The 7,400-nt window shown below is 46.1% G+C and overlaps 1 non-coding gene across 1 annotated transcript; it reads left to right on the top strand.

The window, feature by feature from the left end:
* The first annotated feature begins 6,814 nt into the window (after positions 1 to 6,814).
* Positions 6,815 to 6,918, top strand: LOC120099399 (U6 spliceosomal RNA). Its single transcript, XR_005498588.1, has one exon. It is a non-coding gene; the product is annotated as a U6 spliceosomal RNA (small nuclear RNA).
* The last annotated feature ends 482 nt before the right edge of the window (positions 6,919 to 7,400 follow it).

Below are 7,400 nucleotides of genomic sequence, written 5' to 3'. Positions count from 1 at the left end.
TAGCACACACCTTCAAAGCCCTGGATTCTAGCCCCAGCACTACATAAACTGGGTATGATGGTACACATCTGTAAACCCAGAACTAGGGAGATGAAGAAAGGAGAATCAGAAACTCAAGGTCATTGTCAGCTACATACAAGTTTCCATCCAGCCTGAGATGAGTGAGATTTTTAAAAATGAATGAATGAATGAATGAATGAATGAATGAATGAAATGTAAGATTTAAGAAGGAAAAGGAAAAAGAGCAGACCATATTTCCCAAGATGGCTGGCTATAAGATCTTCCATAGCCCATGCCTTTCTTACATTCTGATGTTAGCTTGTTTCCCCCAAACAGGGTCATACTCTATACCTCAGACTAGCTTCAAACTTCCAGTGATCCTCATTTGTTAGTCTCCCAAGTGCTAAGACATGGCCCTTCCCATCCAAGGACTGGGGAGATGATTCATGCAATACCCATGTAAAAAGCTAGACACTGTGGTATACTCTTGTAAGTATAGCTTGTAGTTCCGGTGTACAGAGGCAGAGACAGCCAGGTCCCTGAGGCTGACGGGCCAGCCAACCTAGCCTAATAGACAAGCCTCGGGACCCAGTGAAGAACACTGTCTCAAAAGGGGGTGGGGATTGTTGAGGGAGTGAGGAATAAGAGTGATAGAATGGGGCACTGGAACAATCTAAGTATATCATACAAGTCTACGCCATTGTCAAAGAATGAAGCATAAATACAGAAATGTTCAAAAACTTTAGAAAGAGCAAAGGTCCCAGCCAGCCATGGATGGTAGCATGTATCTATGATTCCAGTACTCGGGAACTGAGGGCTAAGACAGGAGGATGGCAAATTTGAAGCCACCCTGACTACCTACAAAGACTTTGTTTTAAAAGCATATTTTTAGCAAACTATATTTTGAAGAGTTGGAGTCTGTGAGTTCAGTTCTCAGCACCCTCATAGGGCAGCTTACAATTACCTATAATTCCAACTCTGGGATCTGGTGTCCCCTTCTGGCTTCTCTGGGGACATGTACTTATGTGGACATACCCATGCAGAGATACTTATATACATACACAGAACTTTTAAACATTATGATTATTTGTACTTTCCCGTGTAGGGGCACAGGTTTTTGACAATGGTGGAAGTGTCATTATGTGACTCCCTTTACTTTTCAAATACAATCACCATGCTATAGGGAGGCCCATTCTATACAAAGAGACTGTAGGGATGCGCCAGGTGAGGCATCTCAGCTAACAGCTGACGTCATTGGTTTACTAGGACTCAGCTCCAGGCCAATTGCCTGGGAAGAAGGAAAGATGCTAGGAAGAGACACAGAACTGGACAAAACTCTTCTAACTGGGGGCAATTAAGTCCCAGTACAATGCGGCACTATAGCAACATGGCAACTAGTTAAGTCACTAACTTTTATTTTAAATATATTTGATTAATTTTTTGTGTGTTTTTAATGTGCATGGTGGGTACATACATGCCATATCATACATGTAGAGTTCAGAGGTGTCAGTTTGCAGAAATTGGTTCTCTCTTCCCTCTGTGTTGGTCCCAGAAATCAAACTCATACTGTCAGATTGCATAGCAGTCCACCTTAACCCTCTGAGGCATCTCACCAGATCCTACGTCACTAAATTTTAGGGTAATTCATTACACATATGATTGGCTCTTTTTCTTCTTAAATTTTCACCATAATTATAATTATAAGAAGAACACAGAGTCCAGTGAGATGGCATTTGCCATGCAGCCTGACAACTTAAATTCAATTCCTATGTCCCTGTGGAAGGAACCACTGAAACCTGCAAGGTGCTGTTTGACCTCTGACTCTTTTCAAATCCTCTGTCAGGTGTTGTAGCACATGTGTGCACATGTATGCACATGTTCACACACACATGCGCACATACAAGTAAATGAACAAACAAACATAACCGGAACAGAGATCATACACAAACCCCCACCCAATTGGACCTGTTTCCACATTCCTGGCAGCTGGCCTGGACCTAGATACTAGGTGCCAGGCTGCCAAAATTCATAGCCTTTCTTTACTACCTCTTAGTTGTCCAAGCTAGGATAAAGAAATGAACACTGCAGCCTCGGTTACCACGTCTTGCAAATAAAAACCACAACTGAGCCCTTTTCCCTAGGCAGTGGGGTAGAGCCCAGGCACCAGGCTGCATGAAGAACTCAGACCATGCCGGGCCTGTGGTCAGCAATGGGTAACCATTTGCTGAGACAATGTTACTCAACATCTCCCTCTCCACTTCCTAACAGGTGGGCTGACAAACATGCCATTTCTGGCAGCCACACAGCTGACCATCTTTTTCCATTCACACTGAGGTCACCAGCTTGGCCTGACACTTATTTGCTTTGTAAAAATGTCAGCAGCTGGGCCCCAGTCCCTTCCGCACAAGCTTGTGGGAAGTCAGCGCCCCCCCTTCCCCCACCTCTGCCCTGTGTTTAAGTTCTGTCCTTGTCACTGTCATCTTATTCCTTTGCCTTACAAACCGCAGATTAACTGAAGACAAAATACAGACTCAGCATTGACCTCAATACCTGATTTTTGAAAGTCCCTTGGCCTGGCCCACAATTGTGGGACACAGAACAAGCCGACAGTCAACAAAGACAGTTGGCAGGGCCTGAAAGCCCCTCCAGCTTGGCCTGTTTATACAGTATCTGAAGGGTACCACCCATAACATGCTCTGGTCCCTCTAACAAGCGGAGGACATATGGAATCCACTTCCTAGAGGGGACTTCCACAGCCCCCAGTAAGCAGGCAAGGCCATGCCTGGACACTTGCAGCTTCCATGAGCACTGTTTGCTGCCCTGGCCACCCTTCTGGGTGTCAGCAAAGCCAGAATCCAGGCCCAACCTAAAGTAATGGAAAAGCAAACGGCAGAAAACAAAGCCAGCCTCAGAGACCCTTTCTATTTAATCTAGGCCCGCCTGAACACTTGATTCTCCAGTTTCCTAAATCCCTGTCTTGATTCTCCATGCTTTTGCCACTGTCACGCTATGGGGGAGCCCAGCTTTACAGGGACCACCAGCACATTTCCACCCATGGGACTTCTTTCTCATTCTTCCATTTGTATAAAAAGCTTCTCTGCCCTGTAACCCCTCCCCCTCCCCACTGACCCTTGCTCCCCCTTCTGGGTGGCCTCTGCCTAACCTCCACGAGGTCCCTCAGCACCTGCACCCCTCTTTCCTGTGGCTCTAGGCTGTCAGGCTTTCTATTAGTCCCTCCAGCTCAGAGAAGTCCTCACCCAATCCCTTGAGTTGCCTTGAAAAATGACCTCCAGTCTCAAATGAACCAATTGGTTCTATACAAAGGACACCTGGAACTTTCTTTGCACACCAGCTCATTCATCAGCAGGGGCACTGGCGGTAGTTGGTCGAGGACAAATCCCATTGGATGAGACACTCTCCTCTTTATAGGATGCCAGGCATCCTTGGCACCCCTGTCTAGTAAGACCAGTAACACACACACACACGCACACACACACACACACACACACACACACACACACACGCGTGCGCGCACGCGCCTTAGTCTGGCAACCCAAAACTCACCTCCATTTCCTAATACCTCCCCAGAGCAGAATGGTTCCTACATAAGGAAACAGTATTCACCTTAGAATCAATAGTTTTTCCTTCCCCACTACTCCCAGGCGCTGTGTCCTTACAGGACAGTGTCCCTCATGGTCTTCAACCCAGAGCAAGGCCATGGCCGCCACAGCTACTCACCCACTGTGAGCAAGAGCTCCAGGCTTTGTGGAGGAACTAAGTCCCCAGCTATAACTCTATAGTAAGGATTAAGTGTGGGTGGTCCCTGCAAGTTAATTCTCAGCAAAGCTCCTGCAGAGAAATCATTTGTATAAGCCCACACCCCCATCTTCCTTCCACTGTTGACGCTGTTTCAAAGATGAAATAAAACAGAACCCAAGAGCCAGCATTGCTCAGAAGAGCTCCAATGGCGCTATCTATTCAAGGCCCACTGAGTCCGAATTCCCAGGTTAGCCCTGGGCTCTCAGTGCAGATGCCTTTTCTGTGACACTACTTGCCTGTAGCTGAGAAGGGAGGAAGGACTAGATAGTCTTTCAAAGAAAGAGGACAGGAAATGAAAATACCCACCCCCATCAGGCTTCTCTGTTCTTCAACATAGTGTGAGACTACACATGTCTTCCACCAGTCAGTCCCTCAGATGGTGTTACCCAGACCACTTGCCAATCTCCTGCCAGACACCCTGGGCCATTTTACATTTTGAAACAATAGTTTTGTTTTTGTTTTTGTTTTTTTTTTTAAAGATGATGTATGTGAGTACACTGTTGCTGTTTTCATGCACACCAGAAGAGGGCATCAGATCCCATTATATATGGTTGTGAGCCACCATGTGGTTGCTGGGAATTGAACTCAGGACCTCTGGAAGTGCCCTTAACTGCTGAGCCATCTCTCCAGCCTGAAACAATAGTTCTTAACACTGATAGCTTCCTACTGATGTCAAAAACTCCCCGTCAGATAGGAACAGTCCAGGAAAGAAGACTTCCTTTCTGATGGGACATTCTTGTGTGGATGAGGTGCAACCTATACTGGCCCTTGGTCATGAATATGTGACAATCTCTCTTGAAAGAAGCCATGGCGAGCCAATAAAGGTGGTGGCCCTTGTGCATATCTCCACTGGTTTAAAAATGCAGCAAGAGATAATGAGAGAAAGCTTTCAGAGGCCACTGTGGCTCCTGAATGTGTCAAATTTATGTGGGCTGCTAAAGAGAGGAGTCATAAAGCAAAACGACCTTGATGGACTCAAAACCCATGCCCCAATGTGCAGCAATTGGAGTCGATGGCAGTCACTGCGGATAATAATGCCGCATTGTCTTGTACTTGCTCTGTGTTTTACGTGGCTTCATTGGCTTTTCCCAGCATTAGGACATCTGTCTCCCAACTACTCCATGAAGGCAGGCCAGGTTGGTTGTCCCAATCAACGTGATGCCTGAAAGGATTCAGTGGTTGGTAGCATTGGCACAGGAGGAGAAGATGGGGGCTGGTTGACCCCAAGTCTAGCATTCATAGGAATTGAAAGATGTAAATACACCATCTTGAGGTAATTGATGCTTGATTTGTGGGAAAGCTGTACTCTGGGGTCAGGTGTGAAGATACACACTTATAATCTCAGTACTCAGGAGACTGAGGCAGGAGGATGGACATTTCAAGGCCAGCCTGGCCTACATAGTGAGAAGGTATCTCAAGAAGTAAAAAGCAGACTAGCAAGACATCTCAGTCAGTTGAAGTGCTTGCTACCAAGCCTGATGAGCCAAGATATAGCACACCCACACCCACTCACACAAATGAATAAATTAAAATGCAATAATAAAAAAATAAAATGTTCTAAAGAAATAAAAAAAAAGCAACATTGCATTCTGGTTTTCTAACCGAAATCGCTAAAGATCTAAGCCAAATGCTTCCACAGCTCTGTGGGACTTAGAAGACAATGCTCGTGCTCTTTTCTGAAGTCAGTGCCTGGGAGCCCAACCTTTCTATCTGAGGCACTAGCTCCAAATAGAAGGGCAAGTTGTATAAACCAGACTTAGTGAGTGAGTCAAGGTCATTGCCACCACGCTTGGCAACCTGAGTTTAATGCTCAGGAAGCATGTGGAGAGAAAAAGCTACCTCCGTGCATACAGCTTCATATACATACAACAGAACATTGTATTTACAGGAAAAAAAAAGACTCCTGGAGCTGGAGAGATAGCTCAATGGATAAGCGTTAGTGGCTGTTCTTCCAGAGGACCTAGGTTCAGTTCCCACAAGCAACATGGCAGCTTACTGCCATCTGGAACTCTAGTTTCAGAAGATTCAATGCCTGTTTTTAACTTCCATGGGCACTAGGCACACCCGTGGTGTACAGATGTGCATGTACATGTATTTGAAGGAGAAGGAAGAAGGGAGAGGGGAGGGAGAAAAGGAGGAAGGGGAGCCAAAGAAGAGAGAGCAGGAGAGGGAAGAGGCAGCAATTGGAGTCGAGTCATTTTTCTCTGGGGGATGTGGCCACTGGTAGGCTACCTATAACTCAGTATATGACTCCCACACCCATGTGAATAGGGCAGGGTTATAAACAGTGCATTAAAAATAAATAATAAAATAAAAACAATAATGGAGCTTGGCGTGGTGGTACACACTTGCAACCCCAGAACTTGGAGGGGGAGGTCAAGAGGGTCAGGAGGTCAGCCTGGGCTACACAGTGAGTTCCAGGCTATTTGACCTATGGAGTGAAAATATGAATGCAACAAAGGAAATAAAAGTGAGCTAAACACAGTGGACACTGAAGCCCCGCCCACATTTCATCAAACATCCACATGTACCAAAGAGAGCTCACTATTCTTCTAGCCTCCATGCCATCCCAGCACACAAACCTGCTACCATACAATTTAGGGTTTTTGTTATAGCTGACACAACCCTGTCTGCTTCCTGTGTCCTTGCAGCACAAAAAGGGACAAATGGGTTCCCTCACGTCTCCTTGTAAAGGCACTTATCTCGCTACCAGAGAGAATCCTTATGAACTGATCCCCTCCAGAAGAGTTCACCTCTCGATACTCACTGCATTAGTCACTTTTTTCATTGTTATAACCAAATACCTGACTGGCATGACTTCCATGAGGAAGATTTATTTTGGCTCACGGTTTCAGAAGGATTAGTCCGTGGTTGCTTAGTCCCGTGCATTCAGGCACAACATCACATCACTGATAGTGTGTGGAGAAGCACAGGTGCTTGCCTCATGGCAGACAACAAGCAGGCAGAAATGAGGACCATAAAAATGGCCAGAGCAGTGTTCACTTTGTCAGCACATATACTAAAATTGGAACCGTACAGAGATTAGCATGGTCCCTGCGCAAGGATGACATACAAGTTGGTGAAGCATTCCATATTTTTATGGAGGTACCTGAGGAGAGGGGAGGGAGAAGAAAAAGAGGGGAGGACCAGGTATTAGAAGGGACAGGGAAGAAGTTCAGAGGGCTAGGAGAGTGAATAGAAATAAGTAGCAATGGGGGATGGGGAACTTGGGGAACCACTAGAAAGTCCCAGACAACAGGAATGACAGAGTCTCCCAGGTCCCATTGGGTATGACCTTAGCCAAAATACCCAACAGTGGGGAGATGGAACCAAAAAAGATCACCTCCAAGTAGACATGGCCCCCCAGTGGGGGGATGGGGTCACCCACCCATCTAAAAAATTTTAACCTAGGATTGTCCCTATCTAAAGGAAATGCAGGGACAAAAATGGAGCAGAGGCTGAAAGAAAGGCCTTCTAGAGACCGCCTCATCTTGGGATCCATCCTATCTGCAGACACCAAACCCCAGACACTGTTGCTGATGCCAAGAAGCACTTGCTGACAGGAGCCTGGTATGGCTTTT

The sequence above is a fragment of the Rattus norvegicus genome, chromosome X, assembly GCF_036323735.1.
Source record: "Rattus norvegicus strain BN/NHsdMcwi chromosome X, GRCr8, whole genome shotgun sequence".
NCBI classification, from domain to species: domain Eukaryota; kingdom Metazoa; phylum Chordata; class Mammalia; order Rodentia; family Muridae; genus Rattus; species Rattus norvegicus.
Note: the sequence above shows the minus strand (reverse complement) of the source record. Positions and strands in the feature narration are given on the sequence as shown.